The sequence below is a fragment of the Tamandua tetradactyla genome, chromosome 25 (genome assembly GCF_023851605.1).
Source record: "Tamandua tetradactyla isolate mTamTet1 chromosome 25, mTamTet1.pri, whole genome shotgun sequence".
In the NCBI taxonomy this organism is placed as follows: Eukaryota; Metazoa; Chordata; class Mammalia; order Pilosa; family Myrmecophagidae; genus Tamandua; species Tamandua tetradactyla.
This window is the reverse complement of record NC_135351.1, coordinates 5,973,998-5,992,995: the sequence shown is the minus strand read 5'-3', so window position 1 is coordinate 5,992,995 and position 18,998 is coordinate 5,973,998. Positions and strand designations below refer to the sequence as shown.

General features: G+C 40.3%; 1 pseudogene; it reads left to right on the top strand.

The window, feature by feature from the left end:
• Positions 1-3,239: 3,239 nt before the first annotated feature.
• Positions 3,240-6,078, top strand: LOC143668756 (sorting nexin-5 pseudogene; annotated as a pseudogene).
• Positions 6,079-18,998: the final 12,920 nt, after the last annotated feature.

The window sequence follows — 18,998 nt, the reverse complement described above, 5'->3', positions numbered from 1 at the left end:
TTGCACTCAATTTGGCAAAAATTATTTTTAAAATTGCAGGTGTATATATTCTTTGAATTAGCTATCCCAATCCTGGAAATTTATCCTTCAGATATCTTTATGCATGGATAAAATGAGATATGAATAAGGTCATTCTCTGCAGCAAAAGACTGGAATAAATCCTAATGTCTATTTACTGAGGTCTGGCTAAATCAATTGAGGTACATCAATACATCAGAATATTAGTAGGATTTTTAGGAAAATGAAAACAGTGGTTAGGAATGTATGTTTACATTTGCTCATTTTTGCAATAAGAAATGCTAGAAGAATGCCAAAGAAATTATTAAAAGTAGTAGGCACATAGGAATGGCGTAGACAGGAAAAGGGGTGGGTGGAAATCCTCTCAAAAAATACTTCTGACAATTATTTTTGTTTTTGAACCCATATGAAAAGAATACCTATTTAAAAAGGTAAACTTAAAAAAATCTCTTTTCCCTTTTCATCGTCCCTCCCCTTTCCCTTTCCTTTTCATCTCTCATTTCCTTCCCATATTCCCCTTCCCTTCCCCTCCTGGCCCAGAGACACCAGCATGCATGGTAACAGGGAGGTGACAGCTGTCCACTGTGGCCATTTCAGAAGCAAAGTGGTGGGGAGGACCATTGTGGTGGGTGGAGGAGCCTACTGGGGTGAAAGTGTGATTGGTTATATTGAGAAAAAAGGTTAATTCATTGAGAAAATAAATATACTGAGGGGAATGGGATCCAGATTTCGCACCATTGATGAGGGTTTAGAAACATGGGAAGGAAAAAGGCTAGAAAGAGCCTTACAGCATTAATTAAAATTAGAAGTATTGGCATAAACTCATGCATGGTTTTACAAATACATACACAGATAGATGTAAAAATGGTTATGTATTGTGTGAGTGCATGTGTGTTTGTGTACACATACATACACATATTTTTTTAGCTCTGTTAGTTGAAAGGGCCTACAAGCAATGACATATGGTAGGAACAAGCATACTGAGCCCTCAGATTTTGGTTGAAGAAATAGCAGATTCCAGGGCTGTGGGAGGAAAAATACAAGTTAAATCTGGAACATTTTTTTTTTTTTTTTTTTTACATGGGCAGGCACTGGGAATCAAACCCTGGTCCTCGGGCTTGGCAGGCAAGCATTCTTACCTTGCTGAGCCACCGTGGCCCGCCCTGGAACATCTTTTTGTGCCAAAAAGTAAAGTATCCAAGTTCGATGGGGACATCAAAAGGACACAGAAACGAGCTTGAAGAGGCTCTCGCTGGCCAATTTTGGAATATTTAAGTGTCAAAATAAATTATTGAATCATAACCCATTGAATGAGATGAATGTATACTGATAAAAAGGTAAACAAACACACAAGGAGAGGGGATAGCTCTGCCTTACAGTAGGATGCCAACTAATAAATGTAGAAGGAATGATGGAAATAAATAATCACCATTTGGCAATGAGAATAGCCGCAGTTGATATATGTGGCTGTCTCTGGGGCAGAGGTTTAAGGACTTAGTTTTCCATGCTGCTTTGACAAATACCACACAATGCTATCTATGTTGGCTTAAACAAAGGGAATTTATTGGTTCATGGTTTTGAGGCTAGGGGCCAAAATCAAAGCAACAGCAAGACAATGCTTTCTCCCCAAAGTTTGTGAGGTTCTGGTGTTGGCCTGCCTGCAATCCTTGGGGTCTGTTCTAGTTTACTAGCTGCTGGAATGCAATATATCAGAAACAGAATGGCTTTTAAAAAGGGGAATTTAATAAGTTGCTAGTTTACAGTTGTAAGGCTGAGAAAATGTCCCAATTAAAACAAGTCTATATAAATGTCCAATCTAAAGCATCCAGGGAAAGATACCTTGGTGGTTCAAGAAGCCCGATGAAGTTCAGGGCTTCTTTCTCAAGTGGAAGGGCACATGGCGAACACAGTCAGAGTTTCTCTTTCATCTGGAAAGGCATATGGTGAACATGGTCAGGGTTTCTCTCTCATCTGGAAGGGTACATGATGAACACAGCATCATCTGCTAGCTTCTTCTCCTGGCTTCCTGTTTCATTAAGCTCCCTGGGAGGCATTTTCCTTCTTCATCTCCAAATGTCACTGGCTAGTGGACTCTGCTTCACAGTGCTATAGCATTCTCTGTTCTCTCTGAATCTCTTTCATTCTCCAAAATGGTTCCTCTTTTATAGGACTCCAGAAACTAATCAAGACCCACCCAAATGGGTGGAGACATGTCATCACCTAATCCAGCTTATCAACCACTCTTTTTTTTTTTTTTTTTTTTTTAACATGGGCAGGCACCGGGAAATGAACCCGGGTCCTCTGGCATGGCAGGCAAGCGTCCTTGCCTGCTGAGCCACCTTGGCCCACCCTTAACAACCACTCTTGATTAAATCTCATCTCCAGGGAGATGATCTGATTACAGTTTTAAACATATAGGGTTGAATAGGGATTATTCTGCCTTTATGAAATGGGCTTTAGATTAAAACATGGCTTTTCTAGGGGACATACATCCTTTCAAACCAGCACAGTGTCCCTTGCTTTTCACTTGACAATGCCCTCTCTTTTCCCTTCCAGGTTCCCTTGACTTTTAGCTTCTGGGTCCCATCCGTGGCTTTCTCTCTCTGTGTATGAATTTCTTCTTATAAAGGACATCAGCAATCCAGATTAAGACCCAAACTCATTGAGTTGAGCCATACAAGGAGGAAAATGGCAGACATAATTTAACTAGGTTATTGTGGTGACTTGAAGCTGTATGCACGTTAGAAAAGAATGTTCTTTAAATCTAATCCATCCCTGTGGGTGTAAACCCATTGCAAGTAGGATCTTCTGATGAGGCTACTTCTGTTAAGGCGTGACCCACCTCATTCAGGATGGGTCTTAATTCTTTTACTGGATTATATACACACACACACACATATATATGGAGAGAGAGAGAAAGAGATGGAGAGCACTATGGGAAGGAAGAAGCTGAAAACAACAAAGCCAAGAAAATAAGGAACAGACCAGCAGATGCTGCTATGTGCCTTACCATGTGGCAGAAGAGCCAAGGATTGCTGGCTGCCAGTCTTTGGAAAGAAAGCATTGATGACACCTTGAATTGGACATTTTTGTCAACCTCAAAAACTGTAAGCTGATATATTCACATTATTAAGGCTATTCATTTCATGGAATCTGCTTTCAGCAGCCTAAGAAACTAAATTAGATTTTTGTACTAGGTGCTGCTATTGCAAATACCAAAAATGTGGAACCCCTTTGGAAGTGGGTAATGGGTAGAGGCTGAAATAACTATATGCTCTTTGATAGAAAAAGCTTACATTACCTTGATGAGACTGTTGGTAGAAATATGGACACTAAAGGTATTTCTGATAAGGTACATTCTGATGAATGTGTCATTGCAAACTGGAAAAAAGTTGATCCTTGTTTTAAAGTGGCAGATAACTTGGCAAAATTGAGTTATGATGTCAGATGGAAGGCAGAATTTGAAAGTGACAAAACTGATATTTAGCCAAGGAGATTTCCAGACTAAATGTGGGAAGTGCAGCCTGGTTTTTCCTTGCAGCTTACTGTAAAATGTGAGAGGAAAGGGATAAGCTGAAAACTGAGCTTCTGGGCACAAAGATACCAGAAATTGATAGTTTGGAAAATTCTGATCTTCCAGAAGGCAAGTCCGCAGAGAATAATGCTCCATGTGAGGGTTTAACTGAATATAGTACCAGTCAGCCATTTGACTGCATGCCAGGATTGGAAATGCAGTTATCCAAAAAAGATCTTTGGAAAGTTCTTTTGTTTTGTGGGTTTGGACTCCTGTGTACTACATGTAAAACTGACAAGTTTTTTCTGTGTGAGATTTCTATGAAGGAAACTACTGTCAGCCCAGACTAAAAGAGACAGAAAAGGGACAGACTGAAGGAAAGATGACTTCAAGGCAGAACCATGGAAGCTGTGGTCTGAATCAAAGACACCTTGTACCAAGTGTGTGAGCCCACCCATGTGTGTGGAAAGAGTGCTATGCCCTGTACTTGGAGACTGGGCCTTCCAGAGGAGTCTTACACTACCCAAGTTTTCTCAGGGGATTGTGGACTCTGGTCCCTACCCCAGTGCTTGATGAGGATGGAGCCTAAAACTTGTCTCCATCCTGACGCTTGACAAGGGTAGATGCTTCAACCCTAGTATTAAGGGAGAACAGCACCCCAGAAGACAGAGAGAGTATAGCTGCAGCACAAGCACCTAGAAAAGGGTGGGGCTGCTGATTTAAAAAGGTAAACTTTTTAACAGTTTATCTAGGCCCAGAGGATGAAACACTGTTCCATAGATGACTCTTGGATCTTGAAATCTAATGGAGCATTCTCTGCAATTTCTTAGAATTGTCTAGGATCCATGACCCCTGTTTTCCTTCCAAAGTCTCCCTTCTGGAATGGGAGTATTTATCCTGTACCTGTTCCCCCTTTGTATATTGGAAACAGATAACTTGTTCTCTGAGTTTCACAGGTCCACAGACAGAGGGGAATTGTGCCCCAGGACAGATCACACCTATTACCAATTTTGTTGAGACTTTGTTGTGATGGACTGAATGTATTTTGCATATGGAAAGAACATGCCTTTTGGGGATCCAGAGGGTAGAGCATGATGGCTTGAAGCTATATGTATCCCAGAGAGAGAGAGAGAGAGAGAGAGAGAGAGAGAGAGAGCGCACCACCCAAGGAAGATCATGAAAGCAACAAAACCTGAAGAGAAGGGACAGAGCAGCAGAGGCTACCATGTGCCTTGCCATGTGTCAGAGGTGCCAAGAATTGCCAGCAGCTGGTCTTTGGGAAGAAAGCGTCATCTTCGTGATGCCTTGATTTGGACATATTTCAAAGAACTTAGGCTGACATAAGGCATTGTCCCACTCAGAGCTAGGACTCTGGCTTTCAGCACGTGCCACCACTGTCTGTCTGGCAACAGAGAAGCAGTAGAAGGAGGCCATTCTAGCAGATAGAATCTTTGCGTTGTATAAAAGTTTGGGCCAATTTTTTTTGTTTGTTTGTTTGCATGGGCAGGCACTGGGAATTGAACCCAGGTTTCTGGCATGGCAGGCAAGAGCTCTGCCTGCTGAGCCACCATGGCCCGCCCTGGGCCAATTTTCAAGCAGTAACTGGGAGAAGGGTCTATAGCCAAAGAAGAATTTGCCAAATTGAAGCGAGATTTAGAAGCTGAAAATCTTGCTGTCTTTAAGAAGACTGTATCCTCCCATGAGGTCTTCCTTTGGCAGCTTACTTTTCACCCTGTTCTCACAACAATGGCAACTTTCATGTTTTCCTGGAATATGATCAGGACCTAAGTGAAAAATACCAAAGAGATGTTCGGTGGCCTTTTCAAAGTGTGGTGAAAAGTGAAAAGTGCCGATGAAGTCCTTTTTATGTAGAGTTAAGGAGGTAGATGACTTATTTGAACAAGAGAAAAATTTCCTTATTTACCAGATAATATTTCCTATATAATATAATGTGCAAAAGCTGACAAAATGAGCAGATCTCATAAAATATTGCAGATAACTATATCCACACTGCTGCCTGCTTGCAGAGCCTGGCCTGAGAGGAGCCCACAGTCATCAATAAGTACCTATTGAAGGTTGCTGAGGTATTTGAAAAACTTAGGAAAGTAGAGGGTCAAGTCTCATCAGATGAAGATTTAAAGCTGACAAGAGCTTCTCTGATATATATTCAACATCGAGGCTGCAAAGGACCTCCTATACAGATGGAGCAAAGCTCTCCTTGACTAGGAAAACTCCGACAAAGCTCTGGATAAGCCTCAGTTAAAAAGCAGAGATGTCAAGTTGGCTGAAGCATGCCAAAAGGAGTGCCGGCAAAAATGTGAACAGCTTTCTGAAATGGCAAAAGAAGAACCGATAAATTTCAAACTGAAGCAAGTGGCAGCATTTGGAAAGAATCTAATTGCAATGTCTGAAATGGAAAGAAAACATTCCAGGAGTGACGTCTCCTTTTGCCAACCTGCAATGGCTTGTTCAAGAACAATTTGACCTGCCTTTATTCTGATGAAGTAAAGAAAATGAACATGAAAACCAGCATCTCTTGTCCTTAAATCATGAGCATCTGAAGATGTAATAGTTTTGACTTTAGTTTAAAATCATGCAAATAAGTATTTTGATTTCTAGAGATTCTTAACACTTAACCATGCTGGTTTAAAATTATTTTTATTGCATGTTACTTGGACTTAACTAATCTTTTCCTTATTCATTTAATACTTCAAATTGGCAGAATTTAAATACTGGGTTCACCTATGATTTGTCTTTAAGTATTAAGAAAGGGTGCAGGAAACATGTGCCTTCCAGAAGCAAGAAATTTCCTGGCACATGTTTGTTTCATGTGCCTTTGACGCCACAAATTAAATATTCTAGGGGAAGGGCCAGTTAGGAGAAACTTTTCGGCACCTTCTTTCAGTAACAGACATTCCATTCCTTAAGCGGACAGTTTTTTTCTCCCTTTCAAATCAGGGTGCTGTAGTCATCTCAAGTGTTTGTGCTATGATGAAAGCAGAAACATCTTATTTGTCTTTATACACTTTTTGAAGCTCTGTTTTTGTGTTGGGATTTAAATATTTGAGGAGAGAGAAAGGGTAAAGAAACAATATGGACTACTTTAGAAACAGCCAGAGCTACATTCAGAGCTGTGAGCTCCTTCCCAACTGGTGGTAGGGTATAAATTGTGTTTGGGTGTTTGTTTTTTATAAAGTGTAAATTAAAATGATGAATCATGCTAAAAAAAAAAAAGGACAACATTAACTCTTAAAGATCTAAGACACCATCTGAACTCTTAGAGAGAATGTCCTATACAAGGCACAAATAGCATTATATGTATCTTTCATTCCCTCTTAATAAAAATGCAACCTATGAAGATAGTTCTTTTCTTTTTTCTATTCCTTTTTAAAGCACCTTCATATATCTTTACCATCCCTTAAGTCAAAATTCACTTGTGTGGGAACGAGGGAAAGAAGAAAATAGGGAAAAATAGGGAATTCCCTATTTTCTTCTTGACCTGGGGGAAATGCCTCACTATACCACTTTCTATTTCTGTGCTTTTATTCCAAAAATTATAACTTTAATTTAGAAATATGGATTTCAAATAATCTGAGGAAGAAAGAATTTAGCAGTATAAAGGATATAAAATGTGGGAACACAAGCACCAGTATTTCAAAGATTAAATAGAATCATGGGCTTGGTGCCATCATAAACTCCTGGAATATGACATTGTAACATATCACTGAGAAGGGACACATCCCTATGTATCTGGCTCCAGTTTATGTTTTGATGCTAATTTTGCTTTCTTTCCTCTCATTTACATCTAATTTATGTCATCCTATAAAATTTTATATATCCCCCTGGTTCATCTTAGATCCTATTTGTATATATAACACCCACATTGCCAACCAGTGTGAGTAGTCCTTAGTTATTTTCATTTACTACAGAATCACAGATAGATGTACTGCAATATCAAAATCTTTCATAAGCCATCTGTTGACAATATTTCAGATCTTCTAAGAAGTTATAACTTGTAAAATATTTGATTCATACAAACCAGACATCCAACAATAAGAAAATGGCTTAGCAAATTATGGTGGATCAAGAACATGGAATGTTAGGCTGCCATTAAAAGTAATAATTATGGAATCTGTCTAGAAATATAGAACCACATAATATTTTCAAATGGTATGTATGAAAAAATACATAAAGTACACTCTGATTATAACTACATTATTTATGTACTAGAGAAAGAATGAACGGTAATATGCAAAAATGGTGAGGATATGCATTAAATGTTTTTCAAAATTATTTAATCTTAATGATACATTATCTTTTCATTAATAAAAGATATGCATGATTTGTGAATGTTTGAAAAGAAAGTGTGACCTTAAGGTGGATCTCAAGCTTTGTTGCTCAAGCACAGAAAGGCATTCCATCATGATACTGTCCAAGAACATTAGTGCATTTTCTTTTCCCTCTTGAGGATAACTCAAGTCTATAAAGAGAGTTAAGTGTGTCTGGTTTGCCTAGAATAGTGCGTGTCCTGGTTTGAAAGGATATATGGACCCCAGAAAAGCCATGTTTTAATCAAAATACCATTTCATAATGGCAGAATAATCCCTATTCAATACTGTATGAATCTGTAATTAGATAATCTCCCTGGCGATGTGATTTAATAAAGAGTGGTTGTTAAGCTGGATTAGGTGACAGCATGTCTCCACCCATTTGTGTGGGTCTTGATTAGTTTCTGGAGTTCTATAAAAGAGGAAACATTTTGGAGAATGAGAGATTCAGAGACAGCAGAGAAGAACAACATAGCCATGAGAAGTAGAGTCCACCAGCCAGCGACCTTTGGAGATGAAGAAGGAAAATGCCTCCCGGAGCTTTTTGAAACAGGAAGCCAGGAGAAGAAGATAGCAGATGATGACATGTTTGCCATGTGCCCTTCCAGATGAGAGAGAAACCCTGACTGTGTTCACCATGTGCCTTTCCAGATGAGAGAGAAACTCTGACTGTGTTCACCATGTGCCCTTCCACTTGAAAGAGAAACCCTGAACTTCATTGGCCTTCTTGAAACAAGGTATCTTTCCCTGGATGCCTTTGATTGGACATGTCTATAGACTGGTTTTAACTGGGACATTTTCTCGACCTTAGAACTGTAAACGAGCAAATTATTAAATTCCCCTTTTTTGAAAACCATTCCATTTCTGGTATGTTGCATTCCGGCAGCTAGCAAACTAGAACAGTGTGCCAGTTTGAAAGTGTTGTGTACCCAAGGAAAGCCATTACCTTTAATCCTGATTCGATATTGTAAGATGGAAACCCTTTTGATTAGTTTATCTCCATGGAGACGTAGGGCTCACAATTGTGGGTGTGGCCTTTTGATGAAATAGAGATGTGACTCCACCCATTCGAGGTCGGTCTTGATTAGTTTACTAGAGTCCTTTAAAAGTGTGAAACCACTGAATGGAGTAGTTGGAGAAAAATGGACAAAATTCCCTCAAACATTCTTTCCTTCGTTCATTTATTCAATAAATATTTATGCAGACACTCTGCACATACCAGACCCTGGGGGCAACTGTGACAGTCATAGTCACTGCCTCCAGGGAACTTATATTCTAACCAAGAAGGCACGGTTAACCCAAATTGAAATTTGTTATGCTGACATTTCAACTTTGGAGTTTTTTCATAAGAAAAGACATTCAGGTTTCAAGAGTAGAGTGAGCATTTGATTTTACCTCCTGGCATCCCAGACCTCTGATAGTCCCTTGTGCCAGTTTGAAGCTATTATGTACCCCAGAAAAAGCCATGTTTTAATCCCCAATTTTGGGAGGCAGCCATTTCTTTTAATCCTGATTCAACACTGATTAGATTATCTACATGGAGATGCAGCATGCCCAATTGTGGGTGTGGCCTTTTGATTAAATAGAGATTTGACCCTGCCCATTCAGGGTGGGTCTTGATTAGTTTACTATAGTCCTTTAAAAGGGGAGACATTTTGAAGAAACCTTAGATGCAGACATAGACAGACATGTGGAGAGCCGGTGCAGATGTTTGGGGAATAGTTGCTTTAGAGCTGACAGAGTCTACATGAGACCTATATGTTTGGAGATGCAGAGCCCAACAGATGTTACCATGTGCCTTCCATGAGGTACTAAGCAAGACAGAACCCAGAGTTGTGTCCAGAAGGAGCTGAGAAAAGGCACACAAATGCCAAATAAATAACTCCCACAGGTAACAGTGGCTGAAAGCAAGGGAGCCCAGGAACAAGGGACCAGCAGATGCCAGCTACATGCCTTCCCAGCTGACAGAGGTGTTCTGGATGGCATCAGCCTTTCTTGAGTGAAGGTAACCTCTTGTTGATGCCCCAGTTAGGGTATTCTCTTGGAACTAGAACTGTAAACTTGTAATTTATTAAATTTCTTTTCTAAAAGCCATTCTATTTCTGGTATATTGCTTTCCAGCAGCATTAGCAAACACACACTCCTGATTATCCTTTGTTATATGAGTTCTTGATGGGAGGGTAAGTTCATAGGCTTCTCCCCAGCAAGAAGCTGAAGGTGTTGTATCCTTCCTGTTGGAGTATGTCCACTGGGGTGAGCTTGGCCCTATCAGATACTCTCTCCCAGACTCTATTCCTGAGTGAAGGCTGGGAGGAGGACTGGGTCACCTTGAGAAGCTGAGGTGGCAGACTGACTGCCTGCTCCTGAGAGAGGACAGCTGCTGGGTCTTAGAAATTTGGAGTTCCCTCATCTCTGCCAGTTCAAAGCTATGTCCTAGCTCACCTCCCCACCCACCCCCTTTCCCTCCTATAAATATCTCTTTGCTTATCTTTGCACCATCTAGTGTTATTAATTCTTTCTCTGAACTGGCCAGGCAAGGAGGGGTATGTTCCTAAAAATTATATCTCATTGCTTTGGAGACAGGAACTTAGTTCACAGAAATTAGAATGTGAAAGTAGAGCTTTGGGGGCCAGCTTCTCATTCCATTACACACGATGCAGAAGTTAGTATTTGCAGCATTTTTTTATCCTCTAATTGAAATGTTATGAATAATTTCATTTCTCAGGATAATTTTATGTAACAACTAAACAATCATGCTGATCTTCATTTTCACTCTTTGCCCCAGAGCCTTGGGAAGTGTTCGCAAAGCAAAAGGATTTGCATATTATACCAAATGTACTCAGTATTCAGACATCAAAAGTAATTACTTTAAAAAAAAAGAGACAATCAAGTAAATTACTCCAAATCTCAATGGCTTAAAAAAACATTATTAATTATCTCTCACAGTTTCTGGTTTCTTTGAATTGGGAATTTGGAAGTGGCTCATCTGATTAGTTCCAGTTTGGGGTCTCTCATTCCATTTTCATTCGGTTTTTGGCTGGGCGCATAGTCACCTGAAGGGTTGACTCGGCCTCAAGGGTCTACTGTCAAGGTGACCACTCACAATGGATGGCAAATTAATTCTGGCTGGGGGTCACAGTGCCCCTCTATAGTGCTGAGTGCTGTTTGCATGTCCTTGGAGTGATGGCTGGTTTCCCCCGGAGCTAGCCAGCCAAGAGTCTAGGCCACTGGTTCTCAATTGGGGGTGATTTTGTTCCCATCACCACTAACAGGGAATATTGAACAAGGTCTAGAGATACTATTAACTGTCACAACAAGGCAGGTGTTCTACTAGCATCTAATGGTAGAGGTCAAGCATGCTGCTAAACATCTTAGAATTCACAGTACAGCACCCTCCCCCGCAAACTATAAAGAATTATCTGGTCCAAAATGTTAATGGTGCCTCTGTTAAGAAAGTCCAGTTATAGATGGAAGTTGCAATGTCTTTTATGACCTAGCCTCAGAAGTAATATACCATGACTTCCAATGTATAACATCAGTCATACAGGACCAGCCCTGATTCCATGTGGAAGGGGATGGGATACACAGGATTTTAATATGAGGAGGTAAGACATATTGGGTGCCATTGGAGGATAGTGAACACAGCAACCCAAGTTTTAAACATGATTGTTTTCATGTGTGGTGGGACTATGGGTGACTTTCTTTTCTTTTTTGGTTGTCTATATTTTCCGAATAGGAAATGTACTTTTGGGAATAAGGATGTACTTATTTATATAATACATACACACACACTTATAACTTTTATATAATACAAAATAAGCATCATAAAAGTGAGGCAGGCTATTGCAGAGACCTGAGAGGGGAGAGTAGATACTATGAGGAAACCTTTGGGCATGGATGGTTGATCAAGGCCGGGGGGCCTGTAGTGCACAGACCTCCTGCCTAGTACTGACCACTTACACAAAACACCTGGCAGCAGCTGACCTCCCCAAATGTACTGTTTACCACCAGACACCACCCTGGAGAGAAGGGAGGGTAGAAGGAAGAGCCCTGAATAAGGAAGAGGGAGGGGGAGCAAGAAAAGCTCAGCAATAAAAGCAGATTGCCCAACAGTACTGTGGCCTCTCACCTCTTTTCTTGCAAGAGAGCCACATGCCCTTCTTGCCTGTGTACTTAATAAAATATCTGTGCTGTGCCCTTGAATTCCTTCTCACGGCATGGCCAAGAACCTAGGAATTCAATGCTGGCAACAAAAGCAACTTGTTAAATCCCTTGAATACTGCTTAGAGCTCTGTGAGATAATGTCCAGGGAGAACTGTTGCTGGATCATTTGGCCTCAAGGAAATTACAGTCTAACGCTGTTATTTCCTAACAGTGCCAGACAGTAGCCTTAGGGGGAGTTGAGGTTCCTATTATCCCTATTTTGTGAGGCTCAGGGCAGTTTCTCCTGATTAGCTGCTTCTTGGAAGCCGTTACCAATGGGATCTGACAGCTAGAACATTCCTTGTGTTCCTTTTTAAAATCATATTTCCCTATTTCAAGCACTTCAACTAAGTCCAAACTTCTAAGCAGCTCTGTTGTAGAAACTTTAGACAATACTGTACATTCATCTTCTCTTACCTCCAAAGATTGCCTTTTGACTCAGTGGCCAAAGAACCCATCCTCCTCTTCAGAGTTGGTAGTTCCCCAGGGTATTGTTGCTGGATCTCAACCCTGCTTACCTTCTCTGGGACCTACCTTCATCAGTCATGTTCATTCTCCTGTCACCACCAACCTCTTCCTCAATGTTGATCCTTTCATCTCCACATGTAAATACACATAAAACTTTCCACTCTTTTTTTTTTTTTTCAAAGCTAGGAAATACCTTCCCTCTCTCCCACACCTCTCACTGGCTATTGTTCAATTTCTCCACTTTATGCACAAACTTCCTAAAGAGCTCTCTCTACTTAGCACCTGCATGTCTTCACCTCCCAATCCCCTTTTTGCTCTCACCAAAGTCAACAGGCTGCTAAAGCCAAATATTTTTGGCTCTCATTTGTCCCAGTATTTTTCCAAGGATGGCCTTGCTTGTTTACATTAGAATGTCCCTGGAGGTCTACAGTAGAATGAGGAATTTGGTCTCCAAAATGAGGTCTGACCTTTGTCCCAGCTCCTGGGGAGGAATCTCTATATCCTTGGAATGTCCTGAGTGATTGGAGTGTCTTGTTATCATGTGCTCCCTCCCCCCCCAGTTTATGCTAACGAGATGGCTCTGAGAGAACCAGCCTCACCTATAGTCTTAGGGTACAGGAAACATCAGAAAGACTAACCATGTGATAGGTTTGGGGCTTTCAGCTGAGTGCTATCAACCTGATCTCAGGGAGAAGAGGGAGGCTGGAGTTCAACCTCAAGGACATTGATTCCACCTTTCCTGTCTATAGAATGAGGCCCAGGTAACCATTCTGGACACCTGATTGGTGATAAACATCAACATAAGGGTAAGGTGACGCGTTTGACTGCGGTGGGTCAGGGGGGGGACTCAGGAGCTGCACGTTCTCGGACCCTCCCAGACCTTACCCTATGCATCTCTTCTTCCGTCTCCTTAGTCATATCTTTTTCTTTTTTTTTTAACATGGGAAGGCACCAGGAATCAAACCTGGGTCTTCTGGCATGGCAGGCAAGCATTCCTGCCTGCTGAGCCACCATGGCCCGCCCAGTCATATCTTTTAATAAAACTTTAACCATCCATGTAGGACTTTCCTGAGTTTTGTGTGTCATCCTGGAGAATTATCATACCTGAGGGGGTGCTGGGAACCTAATTTATAGGCAGTTGGCAGAAGTGTGGATGACCTGGAAACACCCTAACCTTCAGATGCAAAAGCACATGCCTGAGAAAGGGAAAAGAGAGAATACAATTTTCTTTCCCAAAATGATTTAATGTCTTTTTCTGTTTTTCTGACTATTTATTGAAATGGAGCTTAGTTTCAACTCCTTTAGATTTTTGGTACGAAGGCAGCAGTGGTGGTATTAGAGATTTGAATTTCTACCAAATAACACAGATCAGAGTGATACATCTCACCCAGCTGATGTTTAGTACAATGGAGTGTGATGTAAGAGGGAAACAATTGTGCAAAGACAGAAGTTTGGACAGTCACAGTATTTATCTCTAACAAGTCATCTATACCTCACTCTGACATCTTTTTACATACATTCTGTAACTAAGCATGTAATCAATCTGCACATGCTCAATAATTAGATCACCGCTAATTACATCATCTGGGGCCACTGTGCTCATTATCCTAAACCTTGCCCATCTTTTTTTTTTTCTCTCCAAAAAAAAACTAGAATTACCGCAATTCAGGGAGATAGATTTTGGGCTGCTAGAGCATCTGGTTTTCTACTACGCACGTAGTAATAAACTCTTTCTCTCTTTGAAACCCTGCTATCTCAGGAATTGGTTATGGAATACATTGGGCAAGCGAATCCATGGCCTTTGTACAGTAACAATTATAAGACTAAACTGAAAAAAAAAACAGATAAAGGGAGTACAAGTGACAAGGTTTTTACAATCACTAGTGTAAAGAAGAAATTAGGATTTAAGGGATGATTTTAATTACTAAATCATTATATAGGCATTCCTTTTTGTTTTCTACTTGTATTGGAGTGTACAGAGGAAAATACCTGAAATCTCTAAATTGTAATCCAGCTACCTTGATCTCTGATAATGATTATATAGCCTTTATCTTCTGCCCCTGTGGTTGTAAAAACCTTGTTGACCAACCTTCATTTGTACCCAGTTATCCAGTTTTTCAACTATAGACTCTTGTGAGCATGAAAGACAGCCCCTAATGTTTATTAGTAAAGGGTCTTGGGTCCACCCAGAACTAACTCACACCAAGTCAAAAGCTATCTTGATACCTGAGATGGGCCTGCCTGACATGTGCAGTAGCCTAGACTTTAACCTACAAGCCACCTATACTTCATTATAATTCTCAAAATCATGTTCACCATCATATTGAGCCCACCATTTTCTTAGATACGTCCTGTGACTAAGCTCAATAATTGTGCATGCTCAATAATTGTATCACCTCTAATTACATCATCTGGGGCAATTGTGCTCATTATCCTAAACCCTGCCCATCTTTTTCTCTAATAAAACTATCAGAATTACTTCAGTTTGGGAAGACAGATTTTGGGCAACTAGGCCATCTGCTCTCTGCTACATGCTTGGTAATAAATTCTTTCTCTCTTTGAAATCTTGGGTGTCTCAGGAATCAGTCATTTGAGCACATCAGGCGAAAGAATTCACCACCTTTGCCCGATACCACAAGCTCACAAAATAAAGGCTATATATAGTTATGCAATCATTATCAAAGACCCAGCAACTGGATTACAGTTCAGCAATTTCAGGCATTTCCTTCCAGCTATTCTAATATACTAGAAAGAAAAAAATATCTATGTATTGGTTCAGTAATCATAGTCATTTCTTAAATCCTAACTTCTCCATTATATAACTACCTCAGTTTCCCATTGTCTCTGGTCCTAGCCCAGATTCTGTCCACGGGTCACAGGTGGCCAGTCATCAGGTCCCACGGTCTCCTTGATGAGAAAACCACAAGCGTGAGTCGTAGAACAGATAAATAATACAAATGGAAACTTCACTTACTGCACTTTCATTATGTGTCAGTCACTTTTTCACATGTTTTAAATGAGACATACGTACACCTATGATGTAAGAATCACCCTCACCATTTAACATAAGGGAAGCTGAAGCTCAGAGGTGAACTTAGGTATCTTACAATGATCATTACTAACTTGTAAATGGTGGCGCCACATTTGAACCCAAGTCTGTTCAACTCCAAAGACTGCGCTCTCACGGCTATGCCCACCTCTGACCCTACTCTTGTTACATCAACAGATTTCTTGAGCCCTCTTCATACCAAAACCTGCCCCCCCCCACCCAGATATCACACTTGCTGTGAAGCCACACACACCAATACAACTAGTTCTGGCAGCTTAAAGGAGAAGCAACAAATAATTGGGTTGATTCTTTGCATCTTTCTGATGTCTACTCTTGTCAGCATTGTATAACTTAAATATTAGGTTATGTGGAGAATATAAAATTACAAACTCCTGTCTCAAGCCAGAAAACCTCTCCACAAAGGTAGAAAAGAAACAGTTTTATTGTTGACTAAGCAAGAAACTAGAATGTGACACATCACAGGCAATCTGCAAAGAGTTTGCAAAGACTAAAGCTCACCCTTTTTATGGGGTTAAGGGGATGCAGGACATTGCATACATTTTCTCAAGATATTTCATAGGTAGACTTTGAAACAAAACAAATAGGTAAATTTACACTTTAGAGCCAAGAGCCCCCTGAAGTTTTCCTAATTTCTTTCCAGGAAACTGGGAGATAGAGGGGCTGATGATCTTTCTTCCTTGAATACCTTACAGAGAAATGAATTCCTTCCTCCAGGAGACCCTCTTGTGAGTTGAAGTTTGCAAGAGGCTTATTTAGTCTTTTACATCTTAAATTTACATACACATTTTAAAGAACAAAGAAAAAGAAAACTTACAATTAAAGGTTTCCTAAAGTAAAGGCACAGAGACAAGAAAGCAAGGAGGAAATCTATTGTGTTGAACAGGGAGAGATAAGCCCTTTATTATTTTAAATTTGTATTTGCTCTACAGTTACCAGTAGAAGAGGCTCTACTACAGTTTTTTATTGATTTTTTGTTTTTTCTACCACAGTTTTAAGTAGATTTATAGGTACTTAATTAAATCCTAATGATGGCTGGATTCCATTTTCTTTTTCTAAATCAAAATTGATTTGAGGTGATGGTTGCCCAACATTGTGACTGTAATTATCACCACTCAACTGTATACATGAAAGTGGTTAAAATGGGAAATGCTATGTTGCATATGTTACCACAATAAAAAATAATAAATAATTTGTGGTTTTCCATCTTCTAAAAATTACACAGAAAAAATGTGCATGCCCAAGGGGGTTGGGTGAGAGGAGGAAATGGTCTTATAATTTTAAAGAAACTCCTTCCTTCTTCCTTCTTTCCACTCCAAGTTGAAATGAAATCTTTTCTCACCAATAAAATGAGTGAAATCCATTTTGAACACCAAGAGAATTTCCATTTTCAGTGGTGAGGGAAAGTGCTATCTGCTTCAGGTACATGATGACTCCTGGACAGAAATGTATTCCAACAGTTATTTGACTTGAAAAAGTCTTTGCTCCTTTTTTCCCTTCTAAAAATTTAGTATTTGGATCAATAGACCTTTAGCTTTTAAAAAACCAGAAAGGGGCTCTAGGCTTCTTTCCCAAGATATACTAATGCATTCGTTTAATCCACACCAAGGCACAGAGGTGGGGGTGGAGGTGGGGATGGGTGCTGCCACCCCAGGCAGACAGTCTAATTTCAAAGCCATCATGGAGAAGAAGAGACCTGTCTATTTTCCCTCATCAATGAGGACTCTGGTTTTTAAAGCTTAGAACACTGAACATTTGCATCTTCTAATCTGGAATGGTAATATGCTTTAAAGAAATATATGGGGTAAAATATTTCTGTATCTTTATGTAAAGGAGAGAAGCTGAAATGAAAGTATTTTGCATCTGCTTCTGTAGACTAACAACATGGGGAAAATGCTTTAACATAAGTGGTGCAAAATGACTGCTTATGCCTTAGTCCCAATTGCAATGAAGTTCTGACTCGACCAGGAGTTAGGCCGGACCCCACGGGTAAGACAGTGTGGTGTCAGGACAACCCTCACTTGGACACCAGTGGCAAGCTTAGAGGTTCCCAAGCCACCCATACTTCTGACCAACAGGCTACAAATTTGGGGGTTCCCACCATACCATCACTAGAATGACTCACAGAACTCAGGAAAATGCAATACTTAAGGAATTTGTTTTACTACAGTGAAAAGGATACAAAGAGGAGTGGTTTAGGACCAGGGCCAGGAGGGTCTCGAATTTAAGCTTTTTTGTCCTCTTCTGATGGAGTCAGCATGCCACCCACCTGGCACAGCAAAGTACCTTGTCAATCATGGAAGCTCTATTGAGCATCAGTGCCCACAGATTTTATTGGAGTTTCATTCTGAAGGCATCAGTTGGTGGACTCGATGCTCACATGGCTGACCTCAACCTTCAGCCCCACCTCTCCCCGCCCCCAAGGTTGGGCTCAAAGGCTGAAGCCTTTAACAACACATGGTTGGTTTTTCTGGTGTAGTCAGTCCCCAAAAGTGAGACTGGCTTCTCCCTGAGTCATCTCATTAGCATGTCAACTATCAGATGTGGTCAGGGGTCTACCTTGAATAACAAAAGGCACCTACCTGGGACATTCCAAAGATTTAGAGGAGCCAATTCAAAGGCCAGACCTATTCTTGGAAGTCAAATGTTACTGTAAAAATTTAAGAAGCAGATTACAAAATTGCATATAGCATTTAATGACAAAAATATATATCAAGTCCACTCATGCACACATCTGGGAAAAAGTGACAAAAGAAAAAAATGTCAAAATAATAACTGATTTTCTTTGAGTAGTAGGATTATGAGTGATTTGTTTACTTTCTGTATTTTAGAAATTTTCTATAATTAGCATGTATTGAAGTATAACATGGAAAATAAAACCCTATAAATGTCATCTAAAAGTTGCATACAACTCTAGAGAAGGCAAATTATTTTAGGTTAAACACTGTTCCAGAACTGTGAGGGGGAGACTTTTTTTCTTGACTACCCACTGCTTTACCATTTTTCACAGGCTCTGTGAATTGACCTAATTTGCACCACAGCACACCCCGGCTTCTTCCTGAACAGGGCTAGAGGCTCATGCAGACTTAAAGTTGTTCAGGCACCATAAAACCACAAGTGAGTCTGTCCCATTTGTAACTGCACAGATGTTAGACATAGCTCATTAGGATAGTGGGATGATGCCACAGCAATTTAACACAAAGAAGAATAGAGTCAAGAGCAAAAATGCGTCTATAGAATAACAAAGAACATTTGTCTTCAGAATCCACAAAGCTGGATATGACATCTCTAAGAACAAAGCCCTTTGCCATACTTCATGGAACAGATTTGTTTCTTCCAGCCAGAAGGAGACTATCCAAATTCCTTTTCCAGTCCTGGGATGGGTCCCTCCCTTCTGAGA